This window comes from Balaenoptera borealis (assembly GCF_965194805.1).
Source record: "Balaenoptera borealis genome assembly, chromosome: 6".
NCBI lineage: Eukaryota > Metazoa > Chordata > Mammalia > Artiodactyla > Balaenopteridae > Balaenoptera > Balaenoptera borealis.
In genome coordinates, this window is record NC_138863.1 from 60,631,965 (window position 1) to 60,648,477 (window position 16,513).

General features: G+C 44.3%; 1 protein-coding gene across 1 annotated transcript in view; it reads right to left on the reverse strand.

Annotated features, from left to right (window-relative positions):
• LOC309630332 (uncharacterized protein) overlaps window positions 1-16,513 on the reverse strand; it is a gene marked incomplete at its 5' end in the record, with an annotated part of 251,439 nt that overhangs the window by 31,596 nt on the left and 203,330 nt on the right. The window contains one exon of the mRNA XM_082395446.1: window positions 8,219-8,342. The remainder of the gene's footprint in view (window positions 1-8,218; window positions 8,343-16,513) is intronic.

Here is a 16,513-nt window from a genome sequence, read left to right on the forward strand (position 1 = left end):
CAAAACTCGCTTTGTCACAATCAACAATTTGGAGACCATAATAAGCAGTGTAGGACCTGATGGTTTCTTCACTAGAAAGTGTTCCTTAAAGACTTTGAACTGAGCTCTTTGATTTTGACAAAACCAAAGTTCCCTTGCTGGCACCCACCCGGTGCTCAACTCTGCACAAGGGGAAGAAATTGCTGGCATTTTCAATTCTCACAACCTGGAGAGCCCCTTTGACTGAGAGAAGTTCAATGTGAAGAAAAGAGGATAGAACATTTCCCACAAATGAAAGACTTGATTTTAATCTAAAATGTCATAGGCTGGACTACAATTTGGTACTAAAGACATCTTAGCAAACTGGAGGGAGAGTACCATATTTGTTGAGGGTTGGCTAGACTTCAGGAAACCAAAGGCTGGCTTCCTAAAGGGGCTGCCCCTTCTTGCTGTAGGGTGTTGAGCATTCAGAAGATCACTGTATTACTCCATTGCAACATTCTTATCCAAAGACTCAACTAAGAAACCAAATGAGAGTCAGAAAACTAGGTCATGGCCAGTGGAAATTCAGCACTTGGTTTAGACAAATCAAGTGCCAGGCTTGATAGGGCTCAGGAATCTGGAAAGTTGATGGGTATATGCAGACTTCAAAAAAAGCAAATGTACAGGTGAGCTAACTGGATTCAGTGTCTGGTCTTTCAGACTGAGTCACATGGGAAGCAGGTTCTGAGAATGTGCTTGGGTTGAAGTTCTGCAGTGCTGAGAAGACAGGGAGGAACAGACGGTGCCCTCACTAGGCTTGAAGTTCAAGAGTTTGGGAGGCACTGCCCGGGTCCAGAGCATTGGTTGAAGGATGTGAAACTACCAAGGTGGAATAGGCAGGCAGGCAGATCTTCAGTCTCATCTTAAACCAAACGCTCCAGCCATATTGAACAGCTTGCACCTTTTCTGAAGAAGTTAAACTCTCTTTGCCTTCCTTCTGGGACTTCACATGTGTTGCTACCTCTGCCTAGAAGATGCATAATCGCCCTACCCCACCCTACACACACTCAGGAATCACTTTTTATGGAAAGCTTTCCCTAATCCATGCCTCACCCCAAGACTGGATTAGGTGCCCTTCCCCATACACCCCCCACGGCTTCCATAGAAATACCACCAGAGTATTGGGATGGTATGTCTCAAAGGGTTTCAGCCTTATTTCTAATTTCTTCAAAAGAAATCTTAACTCAGAACTACCACCAGAGTATTAGGATTGTATGTCTCAAAGGGTTTCAGCCTTATTTCTAATTTCTTCAAAAGAAATCTTAACTCAGAACTACCACCAGAGTATTAGGATTGTATGTCTCAAAGGGTTTCAGCCTTATTTCTAATTTCTTCAAAAGAAATCTTAACTCAGAACCTAATGCAAAACCTCAGAGCAGGTGAAGTGCGGGCAGGAGAAGGAAGGAGACCCAAGGCCTGCCTGCCTGGCCCCATTGCTTACCCAAGGAGGTCACCCTGAGAAATTTCCAAGGAAAGGTTAATGGGGCTCAGAAAATGCTTTTAAAATCTCAGACCTAATATATGTGATTGATTATACATAAAATACAGGCATTCTTCATTCAAAACTATCCCATGAAGTACTTATTTATATTAACACTATTAATCATTGAAATGGTTCCAATCTGTATGGCATGGACACCAGCTAATCAGAAATATACCAGCGGGCTTCCCTGGTGGCGAAATGGTTGGGAGTCCGCCTGCCAATGCAGGGGACATGGGTTCGAGCCCTGGTCCAGGAGGATCCCACATGCTGCAGAGCAACTAAGCCTGTGTGCCACAACTACTGAGCCTGCGCTCTAGAGCCCGTGAGCCACAACTACTGAGCCTGCGTGCCCAAACTACTGAAGCCCCCGCACATAGGGCCCATGGTCCGCAACAAGAGAAGCCACGACAATGAGAAGCCCGCCCACCACAATGAAGAGTAGCTCTGCTCGCTGCAACTAGAGAAAACATGCTCACGGCAACAGAGACCCAACACAGTCAAAAATCAAATAAATAAATAAATAAATTTATTAAAAAAAAAAAAAAAAAGAAATATACCAGCTATTAACCAACAGTGTAGGTGTCCCAGAGCATACCAGATGAATGTAAGCGTTGAACACCTACAAAATTTATCCACTAGAAATCCTCCATTCGTGTGTATTTTCTCCAGGCTCTAAGTCACTAGCACTCAGCTACACTCCCCTGAGTTAAACAATCACTTTTTAACCTGATGTGGCCTTTCTTCCGGCCCACCATTCTACGTGACAGTGAATACCCATCACGGGCGATAAAGTGTGAAGTGATGGAGCTGGGCCTCCCAAGAGGCAATGGAAATGACTCACACAGGATTTGGAATGCAAGTTTTAGGGTGCCTCATGTCACCTCCAAAGAAGTGGCTGAGGAAACAGTGAAGTATCCAGATCAGCAGAATTGGCACACATCACAGATATTACAGTAGCCTGGGAGGATTAACCCACAGTTGTAGGAATGAGAGTTGAAAAGAATGAAAGTGTGTTTGCCAGTGTACCAGGAGTGGGACATAGCCCCAAGGGACCCTGCTGGAGTGACTCTGTATACTTACTGCTTCAGCCAGAGTCCCCAGGTCCAGAAGGCATCCACCTTATGCCCACCCCACCCAGACACCTGGGTGTGCACATATCCCTGGAAGGATTTCAACAACTTGGTTGAAGTTAGTGGGGCAGAAAACTGGGGCTCTGCACAGCAGGAGTGGGCATGAAATATTTCATTGCAATTCTTTCATATGATGTGACTTTTATATGTCCACATATAAAATCACTGGCCTTTTTATTTGTCTGCCTGGTCCATTAACTATAAGTCCCTTGAGGGCAGAAACCACGTTCTATTCATCTCAGTATCCCCTGCACCAAACACAGCACCTGGTATGTAGTAGGAAGGTAATAAATGGATAGATGGATGGATAGATGGGTAGGTGTCTGGGTAGATGGGCAGATGGATAAACTCATAGGTATCAGCAGACCAGCAGTTTTAGCATCAAAGAGGTCTGACAGCAGGGACCAAGGGCAAAGGGAAGGAAGATCTCCATAGAACCAAACAAGTGAGGCTTAAAATGTAACTGCAGAGGGCAGGGCAGCAGGTGCAGAAGGGTGTGATGGCAAGGCTGACCCCTGCTAGAGGAGGTCTCCTTGCCCAGTGTTAGAGCCGGGCGCCATCCAGGGCGCAGGCTCCTTCCAGAGGCTGGGAGTAAATGCAACTCCACCGTGCACAGTAAGACTTCCAGGAAAGTCAACAGAAGGACATTCGAAGGCTGATGCTCACGGCTTGGAAGATACTTATCTGTCTCTGACTTGAGTGGCTTTCCCAGCCCCTAGAAAGAAAATGAGCATTATGAAAGGACCTTAACTGGCCTGGACAGTGCCAATAGTAACATAAGTTACCACGGTAGCAAATGCACACACTTCCTTCTCAATAAATAATACCTCCTTATCTGCTTTCTAAACAAAGTATGAGTAAACGAAGAAAAAAAGAAAGCAAAGCTACACCTCCTGCAAAAGATGCCTATTTCCTTCTGCTTTTACTTTTCCAGATTCTAGCTGTTGCCTGAGAAGCTGCCTCGTGATTATTTGGATCTCAAAGAGCAAACAACTGTTACTTCATAACAGATGCGGTAAAGCTGTGCAAGGGCACATTTTGCTCAATTTGACGGTTGTAAGGTGGAGGGCCTGTTGAGGCACCGGAGAGAATCTGGAGAATTATTCAGAGTCCACTCATGATGACATTTGCAGTAATTATGGAAGAAGAAACGAAAAAAAAGAACGGCTGTTTGAAATGAATTCTCTCTTCAAAGTGGAAAGGATGATCTTACAGTATTTTAGGATGACATGATGCGTGGACGCTTTTAAAAATTCTTTGGTGGAGACAGTCTGGAATCAAAACTCAACTGAAGATTAAAGGGCTTGGGGGTGGGAGGGGGTATGAACTTACTTCTTTGTTTCATTGGTTCAGCTCCACTCTTTCTCCTTCATAGAAACCAGACACAGGAAAAAAAACTTCTGAGGTCATCTTATAGACGCCCTGCAGGGTCAGCGCCAGCCTATCCTCCTTAGGTCTGAGTGAAGTGTCTTATTCAGGCAATTTTGAAAGGATTTAAGTAATGCAGTTCCCACCAACTTCCTTTGGCAAATTTTAGTATTCACAGCCTTGAGCGAAGGTTTCGGGGTGGGGGGGGGAGCGGGGGGGTGTTTTTGTTTGGTTTTTGGTTTTTTGCTTTTACAAAACAGCAGGCAGATAATGGCCTGACCGCTGCTTTCAGGCCAGCAACCCGCACGCTCTGCTGTTGGTAGAAATGCCATATGTGTTCTAAGGACCCTACTAAGAGCATCGTCCCGAGATGCCCCAGCATCAGGGGTACTTTTGGGATGTTGTGGAATCAGAGAAAATTTCCTTTTCTTCCTTGTCATATTTTATCCTACATTGCGGAGGGAACTATCAAGTGCTGCAAGCCACAGTCTTCCACTGGGGAACCCCACGACCCCCCGACCCCCATCCCCTGCCGGGCTAGGGGACAGGACTAGGCAGGCAGGCCACAGACGGGTGGGTGACCCAGCATGGAAGCCTCTGCCCGGAGGATTGTTGGTGACACACCCGGGCCAGTCAGATTCTGTCTCTCGGAGCATCTTGACGATGAGATACAAGAGCACTGATTGGCAGGTAAGCAGGGAGAGTCCACAAGTGAACCAGAGTTAGGGGTTAATAGAGGTCATGAGTACCCCTGAGCTGGGGCTAGCAGGAGTCCCTGAGGCAGAAAAAAAGATGTACAGGAACACGATGCAGGTGGCAGGTAGATGCTGGGAGAATCTGAGGAAAGACGAGAAGAGCTCGGCAACTGCGATTCTTTGTGGATTCGAAACGTCGCCCCGAGGGAGCAGCAGAACGGGCCCCAGAGACAGCTTAGATCCTTCTGGTTCCGGAACTCGACTCCCTCTTCCATGAGGACCTCTGTCCTCTAGTCCGGGCCCTTGTGGGATCCCCATCTCTGTATCGATGTCTGTCCTTACAACAGTCCCATTACCTGAGGCGGCCAGAGAGGATCTCCAAAGCAGGAAGAGACTCTGTCCCACGTGGGGCACCTTGTGGCCCTCAGAGATGGACTCTGGCACAATCTGCCACACGACTCTGAATGGAAGGGTGCTGGGACAGGCAGGTGGAGTCATAGGTCTGCCCAGCCCTTGTCACCTCTTCCCCTCGGGCGGCAAGGCTGAGAAGCCACAGGAGCCAGCGTTACACAGCTCCGGGGTGAATGGGGCCCCTGGAGTCGCACAAGGCAGTCCTGCCTGGCAGCCCTTTAGGAGGCCCAGCGACGGGAAGGCATGTTCCCACAGCATCTGCAGACCCCGAGCCTGCCCCTCCCCACCCCCCGTACCTCCAACCTGTGCCATCTCACTGGGCTTCCAAGAGAGAGCGCCACCTTGGTCACTTCCAAACGCCAAAGTCACTTGGCTCAGCCCCCCCTCTCCCTGCACCCATGACAACTCCTCGTACTGTGACTTGAGGGACCCAGAGCATGAGCTGACCGTGACTTTTAGCCGCTAACAAATGGCAACTCTTCCTCCCGCGGCGTAAGGAGCATGTGATGGGCGACCTCCTCGGGAGCGGGCGCGGGCAGCTTCTCAGGCGCTCCTCTCCTACGTGGGTACCTAGTCTGCTCTTTGATCAAAAGAAGCCAGGGTGCTAAGGAGGGAAGATCAGTACAGAGCAAGCACATCTACCATTAAATTTCTTTGCAGCGACTCATTACCAAAATAAATTGTAAAGAGAAAGAAATAGGGTAACTTGAAAAGGAAAAATTCACCTTATTAGCGTGTTTGATTTTGTGCAGTCACAAAGGAGGGAAAGGTGATTGGTTTGTTGGTTTTGGTTTTATGTTCCAGATCTAGTGCTTGTAAGTGCACTCAATTATGAGAAAGTGGCCGACAAAGGGAAATGTTTTAGACTCTTTTTTTTCTGATTGACTTTTTAAATAAGCAATTCCAGAAGTTTTCTGGAATTTGTCGCCCAAAAAGTTAGGTGGGGACAAAGCAGCACTCCCTCTCCCATAGCATCGTTGGTCCTTTACCTGAATGCTGAACTCCTTAAATCTCTACGTACAGTTTTTGTTCCCAAAACGTAACTGTAAGTTCAGGATGGTCCATTGTCCAGACCCTGCATGTCCCGACCTCTCTGTTGGCTGTGGACTACCGTGGAGTCCTGGATCTAGCAGACAACACGTCACAGGCCACCGTGCAAGCTGGCGGAGGGTGCCTGTCTGGAAGGCCACTCACAGGCAGGATACAGCCATGGAAAGAACTGGAATAGATGCAGGCACACGCAGGCCTGCTTCCTCAAGAAATGCATCCCCTGGGAGATTGTATTTAATGGACACACCCTGCTTCCCACTCTCAAAGCCTGGGTGGGTCCACCAAAAACGAGGGAAATGTCTACAAGATGCGGGGAGATCCTCTGGCTCCAAAAGATAGGGCTGGAGGAAGGCATTGAGTCCTGAGAGAATAAGTAATGGGAACCACAGATGGGGAGAGAAGGAATTCTTGCTTCCATTCAAAATTTTTAAGTGCTTTCACCTGCTAGAATGGAGTTGGAATGGAGTTGGAATGACGGCTGTGTGCTATTTTTTCAGTTAAGAGCTCTCCCCAGAGCGGAGCTTATTGTAGTAGGGCTTTGCAACGCATGACTTTCTGTCCTGATGGCTCCATTCCATGCTTCTGGCTTTCTGAAATTCTTTTGCAGAGCAGTGCCTCAAATCTCTCTCTCACGAGTTTATCAAGATTCTATGTGAGATTATCATGCTAAATGAAGTAAATCAGAGAAAGATAAATATATGATATCACTTATATGTGGAATCTAAAAAAAAATGTTACAAATGAACTTATTTACAAAACAGAAACAGACTCACAGACATAGAAAACAAACTTACGGTTACCAAAGGGGGAAAGTGGGGTGGGGAGGGATAAATTAGGAAGTTGGGGGTAACATATACACACTACTAATAGATAAACAACAGGGACCTACTGTAGAGTGTAGGAAACTATAGTCAATATTTTGTAATAAAATACGTGGGAAAATAATCTGAAAAAGTATCTATATCTATCTATCTATAGATATATATCTATATATATATCTGAATCACTTTGCTGTACACCTGAAACTAACACAACACTGTTAATCAACTATACTCCAATATAAATAAATAAATAAATACATTTAAAAATGCAATGGTAAAGGAAAAAAAAAAAAAAGATTCTCTGTGAGGATTTAGAACAAGGCTCAGCATTCACCGGAACGGCCCAGCCTTCTTTTCTCTCCTCTGATTGCTATGTTAATGAACCTGTTCACTGGTCGATCTACGGGATTCTAGTAGAGGGAGCGCCCAGCCTCTGAACTCAGTCTGTCGCACTTGGAAAGGAACAGAGGCCCTGGCCAGGCAGAGGGGGCCAGGGAGTTTAGGAAGCCTTCCAAGACTCAGACCATTGTGTGGAGATGTAAAAGATCACAGCTCTCCTGGTTATTACCAGTGATGAATGGCTGGGCGGGCAGTTCTGCACCACAAGAATTGCTGAAATTGAGGAAGCCTCCTGGAATGAACGGCAATTGAGGAGGAAGCGAGAGACCTATGGCAGAGTGACCTTAGTGGCAGAAAAGCCATGTGTCACATTGCTGTAATAATTTACGACAAACATTCCTCTGTCTGGGATTTGCCTTTAAATAGAAATCGCAGATGACGCAAGCTCAGGGGCATCACCTCCAGGCACAAAATCCACCAGCAGGGAAAACTGCACGCAAGGCTTTCACAGCTTTGGGGGACTGTGGCATGAAAGAGCCCAGCTATTTGAGTTTCATCTGTTAGTTTTTAAAGGCCAGTGGATATGGGAAAGTTGTAGCTGGGAATGAGCAGCCTTTACCTCGTAGGCTGTTAACAAACTTAGGGGTCTCCGCTCATTGCCGTGTCTGAATTCTCCTAAAGGGCTCAGCCCCTGGGGCCTTCTCTTAGGGGCCCAGCCATTTGGACTTCAGGACTATCTCAGGCCTCAGGGGAGGGGTAGTGGTGTCTGTTAGTCTAGACAAAGGCGCTCATAGCTATGGAGACCCTCTGGCACCGTGTCAGACACACATTTCCTAGCTTCATCTCCATTACTTCAGAAACAAGGCTGTAAAGTGTGAAAAATGATTGGGTTCCGGCTACCTCTTCAAGGCAGGTAAGGAAATGCTCAAGGCTGTAGGCAACTGGGAAGCCATTCCAGAAGCAGGACTTCTAGGGATTCAACGATGGTGCCATCGCAGGGTACTGGTCATAGGAAGTACTTGATCTAGGAGTGGACATCAAGTAGTGTCACTCGTCTCCCCAGCTGGTGAAAGGAGCAGTCACATCCACTGGCTCCCACCCAAGGACCCCTGGTCTCGGGCCCAACTCCTTCAAACCGCAGTTCTGTCTGTCCCTCCCTAGCATTTGCGGTTCATGAACTTGCCTCCTCTTCCTCTGGATCTCACTGAAAATTTCTACCCCTGCATTTTCTCACAGAGAATTGTCTCTTAGTTCGAGCTGAGGGAAGGACTTGACTCCATCATCACAGCTTAAGTACCATATTCTTCTTGTGTCTGCTCCCCATCCTCCTAGGCAAATAGGGCGACTCTGATGCTTATCAGGCAGCCCGTGAGAGCAAGGCATTCCACTCTCTAGGGCTCAAAGTGAGTCAACAAGGAAACAGAATTTACTCTATTGTAAAGTAAAACGTTATCTTTATGGGTATTGGACCCAAACAAGTTCTGTGACACAGAACAAACTGATGGAATTTAAAATGTAGAATATGTAAAACTTAATGCCAAGGATCAGTGGCTCAAAATAAACATGGAGGTGAAAGATTACAGAACTTAGGTCACAATTCAAAAGCATAATACAGTGTTCTGCAAGCAGAGATCCAGGGAAATATCTGTTAAAAGCAAAACATGGTCAGAAACACGCTGATATCAGGACTTACACATATATACACACAAGTGTAGGTTTGTGTGTGCATGTGTATTTGCATACACATATGTGTGTATGTATGTACATGCATACATATGTATACACACACATACATATATATGTATAAAGAGAGAGAGAGGTGGAGATGGGGAAAGCTCTCGCCACCATTCTCTCTTCTACTTCCTAATTCTAAGAAGCAAACAAATGGTCCTCAAGACTAAAATTTTAGGTTAGAGGAAACCTCTGGGACGTTAGAGACAGGGCATAAGAACAGCTAATGGGAATTCTTTTTACCATCACATGATACCATGTGATTTGCCTTACACAGGGCCCTGGTTACCAGCCCCCTTTCACTCCTGTGCCTTCACTCACTCCCTTCCTCTCGCCTTCATGTTTCTGATCTCAGACATAGTATGGACTATCTCAGGGAATTATCTGCAAGGAATCCTGTCTGCCTGGTTTATTGTACTGGACAGCAGGTAGATGAATTCTTTTCTGGTCAACAGGCAGGAGAGAACAGTGGTGAGCCTGGATGCAAAGCTATGTTTGCCCAGGCAGCTGTTCCCACCTGTCTTCCCAGGCAAAGAGCAAATGGGAGTGACTGATGTAGGCTGTCACCAGCACTGAAAATCTCATGTTGAACTGGAACCAGGATCTTGGAGCAGTGGTTCTAGATAGGATCTAAGGCAGCAGGACGTCATGCTTGTGGGCACCTCACCAGAATTCTGCTTCACTGACCATGGGGATCCCCATCATTAGGAGCTAAGCACTTTCTTCTTCAGGGAACAGATAATCTTTGGCCTCAATGCTGCCTTTTAGTTATCAGATGTAGGAAAATCTTTAGCGTGTCAGAGTTAGAATGCTTGACCTTTGCCGTTCTAAGATATTTACTGCTTCAGGGCCTCCAACATTCTTCCAGAAAGTTCACAGAACAATATAGAAACCAAAAAAAAAAAAAAAAAAGGAAAATCCTGGGGCTCAGGGAAGACTGAGATGAGGGAATTCATCCTTCCATCCACTCTCTTTATGAGTGCTGTTACTAAGAATACGCTAAAGTTGTTGTGTATTCTTCAGGCATTTGGCCAAAGCGCCAAGCCATTTTAAGTTTGAGTGGAAGGAGAGTTATTCCTTCAAAATCACTACCTTGATAAATGTTTTTTATTTTATCCCCTGGATGGATTTAATTCAAAGTCATTTGCTTATTGCATTGAGAGATTCAAGCTCAAAGATATTTCATTATGCCTAACCTTTATCCCATCAAGTAGATTAAAAGTCTAAAGCATTAGCTGGCCTCCTGTATAGCTGGTCTGTTAGATATGTATGTTCAATTGCAGCTTGCAAAAGAGCAATAAATTACATCAGCCTTAAAACAGTACTTATTCAGGACTTGGCTCTATTTTGAGCTTACGCTTGGCTTAATTGTACAAAGCAAGGAAATAATAGGACAGTGAGACTACTGAATTCATAAATACATTTCTGTTAGCAAGAAAGGCCAAAAATGTCATCCACTGTAAATTTATCCTTGGCTACTGAGTGATTACACTTTCAAGGACTTGGGAAATTGGCAAGACTTCTGGCTCTGTGCCAGCAGTGTTCTTAAATGTGGTCTTATAATAGAAAAAAAATGCCATATTTAAGAGAGTAGATGCAGGTATCTTGTTTTGATGAGGCCCCTCTCACTGTGGAATCCCTAAAAGGGAGTTCAGTGAGAAATCTAAGCACTGTGATGTCTAGTAATTTTTCTCTACTTGCCCCAATAAGCAGGCAGATACATAACGTGGTAAGAAACTTCAGTTGTGAACGATGCATATACCACAATATCTTGATGAATAACAAGGTTTTCCTTGATATGTGGTACTGAGACATATAGTAAAGGAGATGATATCTGTGCTAAAAAGAATATGGAAAGCCCACACAGGGGTAGGGGTTGTGTGTGTGTGTGTGTGTGTGCACGTGCCTGTGTGTGTGTGCATTGGTATGCTGGTAAATATTTCACAACCAACCCTCTGAAACAAAAATAAAAAGCCCTGGTGTTAGCATTTGCCAGTTTCCATGATGTAAATACTCCCACCACAGCTGATTTCAAGCTCCCAATGAGACTTCACTGAACAGAGGTGGGAAGAGATGCACAGTAGCATACTATTATATAGTATTTCCAGCACATGGATATCATAGGCATAAAAAAACAGGAAGTGACAGAGTTTGAGTGTTTATTATCTTTGCTTTTAAAGTAATTTATTTAATTATTAAGTTTATATAAATTTTAATAATGGCTGTGTTTAGTTATGGCTTGCAAATTTCCTAAAATGTTAACAATTTGCTCTCAGGAACTGGCTCCAGCACACCGTGTGTGTGTGTGTGTGTGTGTGTGTGTGTGTACACACACGCACACATGTGCACATGGAATGTAACTGACAAAGTATAAACCTGGACAAAGTATAAACCTATCTATGGGCCAAGGAGTACGCCAATACTAGAGCCCTTCTCTTTGAGTTTAAAAAGATTTCCAGAGTGAAGCAGAATGCTTAGTGGACAAAACAAAAATTGGCCAGGATCAGGAATCCAGAGTGACCCCAGAAACCAGAGTATGCAGTCAAGACTCCCCAAGAGTTTGAATGACATTAATGCCAGGCTGCAAATGAAAAGATGCGTCCACCTTGGCTGGTCCCACCTCACAGCACAGGATTTTAGTACAATCTTTTCAGCCGTTACTCAGAGAACACTGTTTTTGTTTGTTTGTTTGGGTGGTTTTGTTTTTTATGGGATCTGAATTTTTAGCAAAGAGAATGTATTTTTGTAGCCTGAAAATATCCTTGATTGTGGATCGAAGAGCATAATAGAAGGGGCTGCTATCATTCTCATTGACCAACTATTTCATAGTGAACTGTGGTCACATATTTTTCTTTTGGTCCAAAACCTTCACACACACCCTAGTTTTGGTAACTGGTCCAGTCTTCCTGACCACAGAAGTGGGTTTCTGACCCAGGTTTGCCAACCTCCTTCTTAGTTATGCTAGTTGGTTTCTGTCACTTGCAACCAAGAATGCTAACTAATAAAGGGATTGGAACAGGTCAAGAAACCTTAAAATTATTGGGATGGATGGATGGATGGATGGATGGAAGGGAGGGAAGGAGGGAAGGAGGGAGAAAAAGGGAGGAAGGAAGGGCAGGAGGAAGAAACTAAGGAAAAAACAACAAGAAGAATAAACGAGGACCAAATTTAAGTAAAAATTTCATGTGTGGGAGGTAGTTAGGAGATCTGCCTAACAGATTGGTGGTTATTTGAGGATAAATCTTTATAAATCATTACCCTCCAAAAATCATTTCAAATATTCTTCTGAAACACTCAACACTTTTCAGGGTTTTTTTCATGAACCCTTTCTTAACACAAGTTTTGCATGTAAGGCATCGGGAGCAGCAGAAGTGGTTCGTTCATAGTGATGTAATGTGGAGACTGGACAAGAGCATCCCATCCAAATATCTCTTAACTCTGCCCTCCTCTCCTTTCCATCGTCTGCCATGGCCCTGAGTTGACTTCTCTTTCTTTCTTGTCTGGACTGTGGCCATAGTCTTCTCTTTGTTCTTCTGGGTTCTAATATCTTCTTTACTCATCCAGTTTTTATATTACTATATGAATTCTCTTCCTAAATGGAAATCTGATCATGCAAAATAAAGTCTAAATGCCTTGATATGGCCCATGGCATCCTTGCCTCATTGCCCACCATGCCCAGCCTGCACGCCAGCCAAATTTTCTGTTGTTTCCCAAACACACTGGGCTTTTTCTCATTGTTTTTCTCCTGTTCATGATGTTCCTTCCCTCCAGGATCACTTTTCCTCTTTGCTCTTCTTGAAAAAAATACTCAGTTTAAATGTCACCATGAAACCTTCCTGAAATTTTCCATGGAAATAGCTCTCTTTCTGCACATTAATATCACTTGAGTTAATATGTTATTATTGCAATTATTACAACAAACAAGAATAATTTATATATTTGTTTCCCTACTAAGCTGTGAGCTCCTTCAGGAAAGTGACAGTTTCCTGTATTACCATTACCTTGCACGTTATTTGGTATATTTTGGATGCTTGGCATATTATTTGAATGAATGATTGCATGAATGATTACATGAATGATCAAATTAATGGTAGCAGATTTTCTCTAAGCACTAACCCCATGAAGTAGATACTACTGCTGCAATTTACCCCTGAGGAAATGAAGGCTTAGAGGTTTGAGTCACCCAAAGGTCACCCAGAAAAGGATGGTGGAGCCAGAATTCACCCCAGGAAATCTGACTCCTGCTCCTACTTCTATACTAAACTGCCTCCCTAGACTGAAAAATCTCCTTTTTTGTTCCAGATATTCGGCCACTCCTTTTTTTGTCATCTAGAATTGGAGATCTACACAGCCAGCTCATATTCTGGAAGCCATTGGATATCCCATGAAAATTCAATCCACAATCCCTGTTACACTCTTACTTGAGCTTGGAAGGTTGATCTGCCTAAGCCAATCTCTGAGACATCTGGGTGTAGGGCAGAAAAGTGCTTTCCCAAAGGGCTCTGCCCTGAGGGGTGAGTAATCCTTTTCTGCCCTTTAAGGGTGGGGCTTTAAGATTTAAAGAGCTAGTCTTAATTAGAGCACTTCCTGGCTGAGTAAATATTAAACTTAAGTTCAGCTACGCCTTAGGTTAGCAAGTCAGGGCTTGAGACTTCACCTTCCATGATTCCTCCCAAGCTCTTCATGGGGGAGGGGAGTAGTGGGAAGGCAAGGAGAGAACGTAGTCTAGGGAACAGGGAGACCTCAGGAGCGCTGACGAGGCAGAGACCTAGTCAACCTGCACGGCAGATCTGTTACTAAACCCTGTACACACAGTTACCTACCGTTCCAACTGGTTAAATATTAATCTGTGGCCCTGTTCCTGCCATTGGGCATTAATTAGACTTTGTTTAAATAAGTAATTCTGAGAGTCACCTGCCAGGGAGGCTACCTTAGGCAAAGCAAGGGTTTCTCTAATTCTGAGAAGCCAGATACTTGGCAGTCACAAATGAAGAACTCAAGTTTTAAGGGGCAATGGGAATGTCACTGGACTTAGTCCCAGTTTTCTTATTTTAACTGGAACACTGGCCAGAGGACCAAAATGAAGAGTGCTGCACCTGGAAACCACACTAGCCCATCAGCCTGAGCTCACAGGACCGTGTCAGACCTTCCAATGACCTGTACATGCTAAGAACTGGGGACTGAGGGCAGGACAGGCTGACCAGGCACTTTATTAGAACTGCTATTATTGCAGGAGCTATTGTGTGAACTGATTTGGATCTTTTAGCAAGTGTGGGCTCTAACATAGAAAGGGTAGAGGCTGCGAAAAGTAGAGAGTAGTGGACTGAACCCAAGGGCACACCCCCAGGCATCGCTGGTCAAGGAGGTTGGAGTCTAGAGTGAGTAGCAGACAGTAAGACTCCTAACCTGCGTCCATCCACTCTTCTGGCAATAGTACCCTATTTTACCCTAGTGAACTACCTTCTCTCCTGGATCGGGACCATCACTCAGGGCACCTTGCTCACCCCCAGCCAATGACCCAAGCCAGACGATTTAGATGCTTTCTCTCAGGAATCTGACTTTTGAACAAAGTGACAAAATGACTGGTGGAGTTGATTCCTCCTACTAAGATAGCACCCATCAATTCTGCTGCTGAGAACACACTTCCGCTTCTGCTCAAACTTCACAATTCCTGCTTGTTCTAAGTCTACTTATTTAACTTTCCTTTCGATTCTGTGAGTTACTCCACAGTCGTCACATAAATGTCCTTTCTGTTTGTTAGTCAGTAGTCGTTTCTCTTGCTTGACACCTAAGAATCCTAATTGACGTACCGTGCAAATATATTTGATTATATTTACTTATATGCTGTGTTTCTAGCTGTGTGTTTAAACATCTTCCTCCTTCTGCACACTGAATATTTTTTTCACTTCTCTCTGTTTCAGATCACCCACTGGACATAGTTTAGAGATGATTTTTTTTAATGCAGACATGGAGGATAGAGGAGTATAGGGATGATCAAACACAGGTTGGTGCCAATCAGTTCAATCCGATTGCTTTCCAGCTGCCAAGAGGGAATGAGAGTTTTGTTGGGCAAAAAAGAATGAGGTAATTGAGATGCTTGGGGGTCCAAGGAGAAATTGAGTAAGCCTGGGAAGGATCCTTACAAAGCAGCTTGAGAGCCTTGCTGCCTAGGAGGGGGGCTCCAGGAAGTGAAAGACGTGAAGAAAGTAAGGTCTGCAGCAAATGCCTTCTTTCTCCTTCTTCTCGCCTTGATCCCTGGGTCCCAGCTGCCAGGTTAGTGCTATCAGGATAAGAGGGTGGCGTCTTGTCAGCTGCACAGGTGTTTGTGGGAAGGCCTGGGGCTCTAATGGTCTCTTTAATGATGTTTTTATGGCAACATGTTTTTTTCTAGTATCAAGGAACTAACACATTTTCTGGACCCATCATTTTTACTGTTCCACGCTCCTGTACCTCCTCTCATTGCTTCTGGCATCACTAGTCTACTTGGGAGACTTGCATTATTACTGCCATTTGTTGTCTTCTCAAACATTAATATGAACTATTTACATATCAATATTCCTAGTATGCATGGATTACCCATGTCCTGACCAAACTTGATTTTGGATCAAGTTGAATAAATCCCAAATCCTTCTAGTTAATGGGTGTTTTAATATACAAAAATACACTCTAATTACTACACAATGATCTCCAGTAGGTAAAAGAAGCTATAATATCAGTTGTCACAGATGAGCAAAAAATACATTTAAATTTGGCCACAAAGAGATTTCTGGGCCCTTTTACATTCAAATTAACATAGACTCATGTTTATATATCATCGGAGCCTGTAGCTGTGGCTTTATTTTAGTCCTAGTATATTGATAATAGTCATAGGTCAATTTATGAGTTTTTTAAAGAAATTGTTTCCCAGACCAGGCAACACAGATTCCTCTGTCACAGCCCTTATTCATTGGTCATCCAAATGAAGATGAAAACAATGGAGTCAGGACCAGGCCTGTCCAGTTAATTAAGTTTCCGGAATTGCCTTACAGGGTGAGTTTCCCAGCAGAGCTCTAGGCCATGTAACCTGGGGATAGGAGAACAGAAATTCCATTCCCCACTGAGTCACTCACTGCAACACCCTGGGTAACTTACTCAACCACCTAGGGCTTTACTTACCTGAGTGGTACAATGAGGATGAGGAAATAAGAATACCAAGTACATACATAATTTGGAGGAATGAAGGAGAAATTAGTCACAATATCTGCAAAGGATGAGAAGAAGCCACAAATAACCTCTTCTGGCAGGATTATTCACAGTCAGAAATGTAAATATGCTTCATATGTGTATTCTTCCTTTCTACAAACTTTACTCTCCACAGAGACAATTGAGACGTTCATTACTCAAAAGACAGAAGATTGAGATTTTAACAACCACATATCATCAGTTCAAAGACACCTGTTCATCCACATTTTACCATTTCTGAAA